Here is a 12,813-nt window from a genome sequence, read left to right as displayed (position 1 = left end):
ATGATGGTGACGAATGAATTAATCACGCAGGAAATATAATAATCCCTATCCATGCCACCCACTGGAAAGTGAAATTCAGTAGGAAATGAACCCTTTATCGCTTAGTTTTGGGTTCAAACCAGGAATATATCCGCTACAGGAAGACTCGGTTTATATCGCGTTGTCGACCAGGAAGTCAATTGCCTACAGTTCAGTTTAAAAAACTGCTGTTAAATATCCGTATTCTGAAACTGTATAATTTTCAGCTGATATTATTTGGTTCATTAGCCAATTGCTGACAAGCCAACTTCTGAATTTAATTTCTAAAATCAACAGACCGTAACTATTGAGTAAAACCCGTGCCTAACTTAGTTGTTGCTATAATTTTCAACTCCAATCACGGAATAATCAACATTTGCATTCTGTCTGGAAATATCTAAAGTATTAGTGATAGTTGGAACGTTTTACTCGTCGCCCGCTCCCTCGCTCGCTCGTACATTGCTCAGTTCGCTTGCGGTGGGTGTGCGTTACGGACGGAAGCTCGCGTGCTCTTGCGCAGATTACCACGTTCACAGACCAGTGCGGTTCGGAGAGGGGGTACTGAATACACAGTGGAATGTGGGAGTTTGGTGTGGTGATTAGTGATTCCGTGTTTTGATTTGTGATTTAGTAAATTGTTTCTGCGTTTGCATAGTGGAGTTTGGTATTTGGATGTGCTGTTTTGTGTCAGGTCTGTTATTAATTTTGTATTCTTTCCGTGGTTGCATATTTTAGAGACAGATGTTGTATAAAGTATGCGAAGTTTTTTTTTGTCATTGACAATCGGTAGGTACAGGAAGCTATTTATTATTCCAAGAACATAGACGACACACCTCATTAGGTATTACTGAAACTATGTAGTCGTATTGATGTCACATTTGCATCTGTTAGTTAGCGTTTTGATTTGAGCTGGCACTGGAAGAGGCAATTCGAATTACAAATTGCTTCTATTAATGGAGTGGTGGTAAATACGAAAGATTTCATAGTTATTGGAACATTGCTAACTAATAAAGCAGCCTTTAGTTAAACGGTTACGGCTATAGAAATCATTACAGAAATTGCAGTGGAATAAAAAACGAACAATCGCACTGTCCAGACTGGCTAGCAAGAACAACTTCAGCAGAATACAAAACTTTGTCAAAACTAAGTTATAAACCTGTGTTACGTGATCAGATATTTGAAAAGGTTTCAATTTTACGGTTCACTGACTCGGGCATAATAGTATTAAACCATGTGATTTATGATAACATTCTAGTGTGTTCGAGCTTAATATTAGTAGTTTATACGATGTTCAAGTTAAAAATAATATTACACCTGCTAAAATTGCGTTTGATGTATTTTAATGAATCGTGAATGAAAGAACCTTCAATGACTGTCTAGGGTAAGAAGCCCTGAAATAGTTTTGGCTACATATTCATAATCGTACGAACTGGCCTTACCTGTCTCAAGTCTCGTGTTAAATATTAATCGATTCTTAAAATTGAGATACTCCAAACTTGCCAGCTTGCTCCTTAGTCCAACATGTTATTCAAATAAGTATTATGAATGAAGTTAAAAATATCCATCCTTAAGGGCAAAGAACTTCAATGGAAATTAACATTTTTATCTCAGACTTCGAGTGACATTTGCTAGATATTAGGGATCCTAATTTGCATTTCAAACAAATCCAACTTTATATTTTATTTACTCTTTAGAACGAATAATCCTAAAATTCTATCTTTCAAACAGCTTTTTTTATTTGAAACGTAATATGGTTACCCTGCATGAAATGGAAGCTAGGTGATCATATAAAATTTAAGGCCATTGACATGACATTACGGAACGTGGGAAAGTTTTATATTTAGGTAAGGTGTTGCCTTTGCCCTTAAATGGACAAATACACGCCACGGCTATTTCGTACAGAAGTATTGATTTTTCCGTAACTGTACCTACTGTTTTAGAAGTTCCTTCCGTATTTTTAACGGCAACTTTGATATCGTTTGTTGCTTATTGAACTATAGTTACCTGATATTCCTGAAAATTATTCTGTAGATAAAAGCAGTACTAGCTCTCACGTAAATGCAGTTCTGATGTTACAATTTTCAGCTCTATTAGCTCTCGGAAAAATCGAACGTTTTAAACCGGGTAAAGAATGTTTTTTTCTGTTGAATCACTGTAAATAGAAATATTTCCCTTCAATTGACTTTTCCCATTGATTAATATGAACCACTAAAGTTTTACTTAATCTTCAAATGAAAACTTTAACGTTTGAATATGCAAGAGTACTCAATAAGTTTACACTTAGCAACACATGTTTTGCACGTCATAAACTTGTGTGGCAAAATGTCGTTACTTCTAAGCCTTATGGCATGCGGAAAGACAACAAGGTCTTAATTGTAATTTACTTCATTGTTGTCAAGCGGTGTACTTGAAGAATCATATGCTTGCTGAACAAACGCCTAAGCATCTTATGTACGGTTTCTATTATTGAATTTGGTGGCAGGTGCTGCAACACGTGTGAAGGTGATTAGCAATTAGAATTACTGCGACCTTCACAATGTGTATGATTAGTTATTATCGCATGACCGTCAGTGGACAGATTTCTTGAAGTGATTATAATTATTAAAGAAGATACCGTTGCCACAGAAAATTATGCAATTGTGATAAAGATAATCGTGTCAAATCAATTTTTATTACAGCTATTTTGAACAGAAACGTGACTGTTTCAAGTTATAATTAACGACCTCTCGTTTGCAATAACCTCTTGTCAAGGCAAAATTTGCGATTTGTGATTTCATAGCGGTTTGGAAAATGGTCTTATATTTATTGGCGATGTCAATATTTTGTCAATTTCGATAATGATGAAATATTATTATACCGAGGCTTATTTAAAAGTGAGTAGACAGTTTGCAGGTTTCTTGCTGAGAGACTTTTAAGGCGTGGAAACATCTAAATGATAAATATTTAACTGCTGCAGGCAAAGCAGAAGTGAAAGTAAACGTTGAACAGAACCACAAGTCATATCTTCGTAAACTAAACTTAATCTTGACTGTAGAAAGTACAAGTTGTATGAGCACATCTCTGGCTTCGCTCTTTCGCTTCATATAAAACGAAATTAACTTCGTCTTGGAGTAAAAGACGTTTTACTACAGAGAAGTTTTTAATATAGAATATGATTGTAATAAAATTAAACCTTGCATTAGATCGTTTATTTAACTCTGCTCTGGGTTATTATGACAAGCATTTCGAAGTTTCCCAAACAAGAACAGTAAGAGAGATCAAATTTTTGCGAAAACTCCCGTAATCTTTAAAACATTTTAGCATTCCATTTCAGCCTTTTATGTAAAACATAAAAACGATATGATACTTGCAAAAAAGCCTGAATGTTGTCAGATGGAATTAGGCATGAAAACAAATTGAGATATGAAAAAAATACCATCGAGGCTCCAGCGTATATTTTAATTTTAATCCCATCCAATTTGGTCAGGTGCCAAAGAGGTTCTATTTTCAATTCCTGATTGCTCCCTGATATATTATTCAAGACTTCTAAGAAGCTTACTTTATTTTTACTAAGTTTAACTTTACCTGTGCTATTTTATTTCATCGTACCTCTAATTGTGGTTATTTATATGATCTTAAAAATAGTTTCATCTACCTTAAAAAGGCGACCAGGTCCGAGAATCTTGAGTCATCCCACGAGTTTTCTGGGCATGAAGTAAAAAATCTTTAGTAAATTCTCAGAAATATTTCTGCTTTTCCTCATTCCTGTTCGGTGTTCTTAAAAGCAATATTCCTTGATGTTCAATAAATCGGATAGATACCATGATTGCTTTTCAATTTAATATTGATCGCTAATATCAAGATTTGTTGGATTTATTTCTCCGGTTTCCTTAATTTTCTGTAGAATTCAATCATACATGTTGTTGGTTGAATTGAATGAGGTTTGGTAACAATACCGACCTAATGTCTAATGTTCGTAACGTTATTACTTCGTGTAGTGTGATTAAATGCTCCATAAACATCTTCATTATTATTACAATAACGGTCTAGATAATTTTATTATTGACATAAATCATCACTTTTGCTATATTATATAGTTTATAAAACAGATAGATATTTAATAAAAGTTCTAATATTAACTGTTCGGTAACATACTATTTTGCCTTGACTGGACCGCAGCGGCCGCAATGCACGCACGGGCAACATGTAACATTTCCTTTCTACGAATTTCTAAACCGTTTAGCTTTAACATAAGGACCATGCGTGTGCAATCTATTCAATTATGTTTCCTGCTATAAGTACATATTTGCAGCATTCGTGTAGCATTTGATGCCCTTGTCTTTGGTGTTTCGTCCTTACATTTTGGGTGCAGTGAAGTCACTAACTTTAAAGCGGCAAAGTAAGCTGATGAGCTCTATATGTCTAACAACTAGCAGAATTTCATTTTCATCAATGTAGACTAAGTATCCTGGAATGTGTTTACCACATGTTGTTCAATTGTTTAACGCAGTTTATCCATTGTTTCAGGTTATGTGTGCGTGCCGTTAGATAAGCAACAGTGTGGTGGGATTGTTGAAGTGATCCAACAGTGTGGAATGGTTCCTGTGTGTTTGCGGTGTCTTGTTGATGTAAGTTGTAAACGTACTACATATTGTCTACTAGAATATGATCCAGTATTATGTAAAATATGAAGAGGCTCCTAAATGATAATGAGGAGTCTAGATCTACCAAAGTATTATACCATATTCCTTGAAGTAAAGAGAAGTAACTTTCTAAATCACCAGTGAATGTTTCGATCAGGCAAGTTCCGAGACAGCCTATCGGTAAGATCGAACGTTTAATTTAAGAATTATTAACAGCTTAGTAACTCAGTTCATTGCCAAGTCAAGATCAATAAGCATTCAAACCGGTTCCGATTTTATCGGAAACCAGTGAATCATTTTATTTTACCTCTGACAATTTTGGGGTGACATAAGGCCGTAATCAATTTCTTTAAGGTAAATTTTGATAGATTTGAAATAATAAAAAACAATAGCGGAAAAATGAAAAATTCTGCGTCCCAAAAAAAGAAACGGCATGTATTTATCTTAATAATAAGGTATCCGTTTTCTTGGACCGTCCCATTTCCCGAACTTCCGTAGGCTTTAAGTCGCCATCCCACCTAACTGAGCGTTAAAAATGCAGTCCCGAATCCGAGAGAGCAACCCAAACCCGTGACTAGCAATCGGTTTTCGCTCGACGTAAGTCGATACTACATTCGAGTAATCCGATGTCCCATGAATGCACACTGACCTCTTTTCCCCCTTTACAAGTTAAAATTAACAGTTTAGAGTAGTTTCGATTCCAGATTTAACGATTACATAATCGTTTAGATTCCAATTAGTTTCGGAGAATGTGTAAAATTGTTAAGTCTCAGACTCAATGTAATTGCTTTAAATTGAGCGTAATGTGAAAGAATTTCAACTGCTTCAATTGCTGTAACTTACGTACAAAATAATCGAATACAATGTGTTCATTAGTATCCACGTTATAAAATTACAGTAAGTGTATTTACGTAGCCTCAAATCGATTATAATCGATACTGTTAACTGTATAATAACAATTTCTCTTCGATTCTCTATTCAGTGGATTACCAGTGGCTTTTAGAGATGTGCTAGCTTTCTAAGGAGTACTTATGTACATGTCTGGGCGAAATCGAACGACTACCTAGCATGAATTGTTAAATTCGCTCTCGACCCAACTTCAGATCTTACGAGACTTGATAAAACTTTAATGTGTATAGGAATTTCTTCACCTATATTGTTTTTGTGTGTGCTCTAGTACTCATAACCGTAAATGTGCTATTGGGAATATTACATTTATTAGAAATATTTCTCCTCTGCTCAAAAGCCTCTTTTTTGAGAATTCTCGGGAGCGAACGAGAGCCATCTAAGACTTTAAAAGGCTTTTTGACTAATTTATAATGGAACTTTAGGATCAAAGAACTTGAAATGTGGAAATTGCCATCACGCTCAGAGTGACTGACTGTCATTCAACTCGCAAATAGAAGATAGCCAACAGTGCCAACAAACTGAACATTACAGACTCATATTGTTGGTAGAAACCAGGAAATCAATTGAGCAAAAAGCAAATCCTAATAAAACAAAATACAAAGCTACAAACAGATGTATAAATAGGCTTTCACGTGCCTAGATCACAATCCCGGGCTTAACAATACTCCGCGTCATATCACCGAGGTGAACATTTAATCGATATGTCTGTGTACGAGTTACACGTTCACGCCTGTTTAGCTGACTATTGTATGTAACTAGCCTTAGATGGGTGTGAGCAAACTACTGAAGTTTGTTTAATGGAAAGAACCTACTGAACTCATAATATTTAGGATTCAGGGTCACTGAAGTATGATGAAGATAGATAGTTGAAGCGGTTTCTAAAATGTTCAGCTGACTGCACAAAATTGCAAATAAAAGAGGAGCATCGAACTCCTCCGTAGAAAGCGTTTGCGCTTGAAATGCAATGCAATTTCGATACAACAGATTTTTCTCCTATCTCCGGTAAATTTCCGATACTTTTCGAAATTCTCGACAGCTTTAACTAAAAGAAGAGCAAGTGCGGTTAATACAATTGCTTATAGTTATTTACCAATATCGTAGCACTGTTATCTATGATAGTTTGTCCCTATGAATCATCGCGGCCCTGCCTAAAATTCCGCACCCGGAGAATTTTAAACAGCACAAGTTTTGCGCTATGGTGACAGGTCACGGGGTTTTACCAATTTTATTCACACATGAACTTTAAGTAGTCCACGCTGTTATTTCTGTAGAAATTGGGGTCGTTAACTGGCAAAGGGAGCCGTAATGGGGTTAGTGTCACCCCCAATTGACTTAAATAGTCTAAAATTGGTACTTTCATATTCTATAGGGACAATTTTATTTTTCGATTTGTTGTGGGGATTACTTTATTAATACTGGTAGGATAATATTTAAATTCGATATTTCAAATAGAGCTGTAACATTTGAAATTCAATTTTCTTGCATAAATTACGACTCCTTCGTACTTCGCCTACGGGTAGTTATTCGAATAAAATATTCCCCTTTTTGTTGACTTAGCTCGCCCACTACCTTCCTACCTACATACAATAATGGAGGGTACAGCCAGGGTAATTTTCACATGCTTGCCTTCTATCCAACCGATGTGGGACAATTTTTGCACTTTCTGTTTTCCAAAACGCTGAAAATTGAAAACTGACGCGTAATTAATACTCCAGCAGTTAATATCTAAAGCGCTTTATGAATATGAAATCCCCAAAACCTTGTAAAGCGCTTAAAGTGCCTAAGCCTTATTATGTGTTTACATAGAACTGTTCACTCTAAACCAATTAATATTCGTGGCGCCTACGTGAACAGTTGTTCTGTGACCGCTTAACTTGTATCCAACCGGGAATATGTACTGAATAAATGTATTAATAATAGCATAGCCAACATAGGCCACATAGGCATTTTGATTGGGATTGAACAGTGCATCTTTAAGACCAATTCCAAGAAGAAGATTGTTCTAATAAAACCAACATTTAGGTGTTCAGAAAGGCAATTTTATATGGTTATCATGGGTGTTGTAATGAAAAACTTAATAAGACGGTTTTGATATTACCCACGAAATAAGCCTGTAACGCCCAGATTTTTTATTCAATGCTATAATAATTCGCTATGTAACTTTGTTTACTGCTTAAAGCTATTTTGGCAATGAAGCAGGAATGATTTTGTAAAGACAGCAATCAATAGATCGATGATAAATGGACAAAGCGTCAAAACTTTTGCAGCTCTTAGTTTTTCTTCCTTCTGCCTCCTGTCGAAGGAAGGCCCAAATGGCTGCTCCCCCATTCCTGCCGTAAGTTCTCAATAATTGTCCCTCTAACGATATTACACGAGCATATCGACCAGGCTCATTTAAATGTGAACAGCACAAAGTTCCCCTCATCCCGGATGTCGTCGGCACATTATTGTCGGTATGAAGAAATCAATATTATGTATTCTCTTAACGCACTGACTAACAGTATCGGGAGGTGGAAGTTTTGTAGTTTGTGATGACACGTTGTGCGGTCAGATTTTCAAAAAAATTCAAAGGTGTTGTAAAAGTAGACTTCAACGTGAGGGATTTATGGAAGTTAAATCTATACAGGTCTCGCAGAAAAAGACGTCAAAATGGTATAATTGATAGTAAAGACTGAACAAAATCTAGTCAAAATGTGACCTCCAATTTAATTGCAGATGCCAGTATGAATTATGTTGTGTAGTTTTATTACTATTTAAATAAGTTAACCTTGTACACCAAAGTAATAACGTAATATAAGGATAATTGCAAAATTATTATTTATCGCTTCAAAATGCCAATACCAAATACATATTCGCAAACATTTGCATGAAACATATAAAAGTAGGTTTTTAATGAGCCACGTACAGTGTACGCTTACTTAATCAATAATTTCAAATACATAACATAAGGAAGTTCCCAAACTACCTTTTCCCGCCCCTAATCACACATTCACCATTGTCGCAGTGTGACGACAGATCGTTGTCATTTATAATTACTGTAGCCAAACAATCGCGATTAGAATCTCGTTTGCAACACAAAGGGGTTGTCTATTACAATCAGTCGGTATGCTAGAGCTGTCGGGTGTCGGGTCATCTGTACACTGCCGTTAATGAAGTGACGGGTATCATGCTGTTGGCCTGTCATCGACACCAGTCAGCTTTCAGCTATGATGCATGCTGTATGGTTGACTATAGATTTCAGCAGCTGTGGATTTTTGGCACTGGGTTAGGTCCAATTGATCTAAAAAAAGGAAAATAATGTTCTGAAGATGCTAAAAATCCTTTGTTATAAATACTATAGTATAGATACTATAGTATTATATTTTTTATAGATACTATAGTTCGGCCATTCAGAGAATGCGTTCCTGACACGTCGCGATTGAACTGACGACGTAACTTTGCAATGGCGTTGCAGTTACGATAAAAATATTTTTGCTGGTTGTTTACCGTTTTAACAATTGAGGAGCATTAAAACAACATTATTATATCAATAATCAATGAATGTTATAATTTTGTGCCAAACTGAGTGTCAAATAACTTGGTAAACAATATTTTTCTAAATCTATACTGCGCTATTACAAGGTTATGTCAGCGGTTTATATTTTGTAGTGCTGTGCTAAAAATAACAGGCAAGTATCGTAATCTGTTCTTATACAGTTATAATATAAAATAATACGTTTTGATTTTCTTTTTAAGAATTGGAAAATAATGGACTATAAGACTTAATTATAACGTTTATGAAATATAAAAATAAAACTATGACCAAACCGCATTTTTATACTTAGATTAAAAATGGTAACCCCAAATGGCGTTATGGGCCGCCATTTTGTGACGCTAAAACAGTCGTCCGTTGTCGTTTCGTGCGCATAGACCACGTTTTTCAAGTGTTTTCGATCTGTTTTTATTTGATTACCCGGCTTTTGTTAGACCGAGATATCAGGATTGATTCTGTTATTGATAATAATATAATTATACATGTAGGCGAAGATGATGATGAAGACACCACCTCCTCAAGCAAATCGGAGTCTGATTAATATTCTGTTCGCACATTCAATTCAATGTACTTGTAACAAAGAATAAATAAAACAATTTTATTATATGAATATTACCTTTTTTTGGTTTCCACTTAAATAACTAAAATATAAAACAAATGATTCCGCCAATTTAAAACGAAAATAATCTTAAAATAATGCGGCGGTTCATTTTGAAGGAACGGTAACGAACTCAGTGTTATGTTGTGCCCATCACTAGTCGTGACTAACTGATAGGTGTCAGGAACGCATTCTCTGAACGGCCGAAGTATAAAGCAGTAAACGCAACTTTTTCAAATTAAAATTGGACCCCAACTGAGAGATTTATCTAAAATGTATTTATTTTATCATCAAAAGGCAATTTAACAGATAATAAAACGATTTGGAGAGATTACGGTGTCCGAATTCTCGATACTGAAGTGGACATGGCGCCAAATTGGTCGCATAAATCAAACCTTAGGGATTTGCTGTATTAGTCAAGTAAGATTACTAAATGTTAGGGTTATATTTCAAATATTACCTAATACGAGGTAAGTACTTAAGTAAAGCTTTCGTCAAAATCAAAGGCAGTTTCCAACTATTTTTCGAGCACAAGTGCCATACCCCATATGGTACAACTCCGTCGAGTGTTGATACATACCTAAAATTGGTTTCTGCGTAGCGACACGCGTAATGTTCCGAGTCGTCATTAAGTTGGACCAGAACTACATATACCTACTTACACTCGAGATGTGTTTTGAGCTACAAAACTCACAATACAGTTCATATAACTAAGTAGGTATCTAAAGTAAAATAAGCACCTAATGATCTCTGTTGTTAAAATCATAAAGTAAATAAGTATTAATTTATTAAAAAAAAATAGAATTACTAGATAAGTACATACATATAAAATGTTTCTAAATCTTACAATAGTCGCATATAAACCAACACAACTCAAAATAATCCACCAGTTTGTGAGGTAGCTTAAAAAACCTAATAAAAACCAACAGCATAACATGCCACGAAATAAAAATAATAATATTGGAGCGCGCGCGGCGCGTGTGACTGTTGAAAGCCCTGAGCCGCGTGGGGCTACCGGTAACCCAGCGAGCGGTAGGCATTTATCGCGCGCAAGTACGTCGAGTGACAGAGGCCTGCTGTAACGCCCAGATTTTATATTCAATGCTATAATAATTCGCAATGTAAGTTTGTTTACTGCTTAAAGCTATTTTGGTAATGAAGCAGGAATGATTTTGTAAAGACAGCAATCAATAGAACTCAGTGTTATGTTGTGCCCATCACTAGTCGTGACTAACTGATAGGTGTCAGGAACGCATTCTCTGAACGGCCGAAGTATAAAGCAGTAAACGCAACTTTTTCAAATTAAAATTGGACCCCAACTGAGAGATTTATCTAAAATGTATTTATTTTATCATCAAAAGGCAATTTAACAGATAATAAAACGATTTGGAGAGATTACGGTGTCCGAATTCTCGATACTGAAGTGGACATGGCGCCAAATTGGTCGCATAAATCAAACCTTAGGGATTTGCTGTATTAGTCAAGTAAGATTACTAAATGTTAGGGTTATATTTCAAAGTGGATATGCTCACAAATGGTATGTTGTTTATGCCGAGTGCTGAAAGTGTTAAATCTAAAAATAGTGGCGGTGACAAAGGAGGAGTCAACCCTGGCTAGTTGTGCTCAAACAAGTGATGTTTACATCAACTGAACGAGCTTCAGGGGACGCTTACAGTAAAGTTTGTTCACCCCACACATGTGCTAAAGCGACATGCAATCTACGTAATTGTTAAAAGCAGTGTGTGGTTTTTGTAACGTTTTTTTCCACCGACTTAGTAACAGCTTATGGCCATACAAACACGGTTAGTTTTATGAGATTTAAATTAAAGGATGATGCTAAAATGAAAACAGACAATTGATTACAAATTCAACAATGAACATACAAACGGTAGATCAGAAAGGAATTTAACCGTCACTACTCACGCTAAACATCAATGAAAAACATTGAAGCCGTCGATCATGATTCATGATGTTTATTTCTTTTACAAACGTACGATCAAAATCTACGGCATCCAAAAATAATTTGCACTATAAAGCCGTAGTGAAATGTTTATTGCTACGGTTACCGAACCCATTACAAAGTTATCTCGTACGCCACGAGATTTCCTCGTGGGTATTTAAATAGATGAACAGAACAATCGTCGGTTGCGAGACCGTAATAAGAACAAGGTCATCAGCTAATTAATTGTCTAATTCGATGTATTTGTTTAATCTACATTGTACATTGTTTATCTTTACAGTTACGACATGGTTAGTGCCAGAAAAAAGAGTTTGTATCACAATTACATACAGCAATTGTTAACAGTCAAGCGTGATGTGTCGAAATGTCGTCTCTACTGCCAATTTATGTAATTTCATTTTGCTTCGTTCGTTAAATCTGTTGCTATTCGCTCATCAGTTCAAATATTATCGTTATCATGCCAATTCATATTATTGTTTCTTATTCTTTACACACTTAGTATCAAAATAACTTCATTACTGTGAATTGCCACTTCCAAATGAACAGAAAAATCCTGATATTTGAAACACAATAAGTACGTGATATCGCAATTTTCTTGATAATATAAGAGTTCTATTTCAGGCTAAAACAAATGATGGATAAAATATTCCCCATTATGAATAAGATAATAGAATCGTTATCTTCATAATGAACTCGATATTACACTCACTTGAGCTCTTGTAAGTCACTGGCGGATATTGTTGGTATTGTCTATTATGAAGCAAACCCGAGTGCCAAGTGGCAAATACTAGGATATTCACACTATCCGACAGCGATAACACTTATTCGCAACTACACTTAAATTGAATTCTAACGGGATGACTTTCATTGTTCAAGAACTTTGTATTGAGAGCAAATCGATAACAGCAATGCAGTTTGATTCTAACGTGGTCAAATCCATTGATAACATCAAAATTGATAGAGAATGTATGTAACTTTCTCTGTAGTGCAGAAGTGTTATGTGTAGTTTGCGGTCCAATCATCTTAATCAAATCATGCTCCAACAAAAAATATTAAATAAAATACACAATTCTAGCCAGTGTTTGCCAAATCCTCACCGCAACAGATTACGAGCTAGCAATAATAAAACTTTCTAATGAGAATTTTTACCTAATTTTCGGTTTGTTTGGTTTTA

At 35.4% G+C, this 12,813-nt stretch overlaps 1 protein-coding gene across 2 annotated transcripts in view; it reads left to right on the top strand.

Moving 5' to 3' along the window:
* The window catches only part of LOC124637175 (ADP-ribosylation factor 6), a 46,935-nt gene that overhangs the window by 7,226 nt on the left and 26,896 nt on the right, over positions 1-12,813 (top strand). The window contains exons 1-2 of one of the 2 annotated variants that reach the window (XM_047173595.1): positions 470-709; positions 4,525-4,625. The gene's annotated coding sequence lies outside the window, so the exon portion shown is untranslated. Of the gene's footprint in view, positions 1-469; positions 710-4,524; positions 4,626-12,813 lie in introns of those variants that run through there. The other variant, XM_047173563.1, reaches the window with a different exon arrangement.

This window comes from Helicoverpa zea, chromosome 1, assembly GCF_022581195.2.
Source record: "Helicoverpa zea isolate HzStark_Cry1AcR chromosome 1, ilHelZeax1.1, whole genome shotgun sequence".
NCBI classification, from domain to species: domain Eukaryota; kingdom Metazoa; phylum Arthropoda; class Insecta; order Lepidoptera; family Noctuidae; genus Helicoverpa; species Helicoverpa zea.
This window is presented reverse-complemented; position numbering and strand designations above follow the sequence as displayed.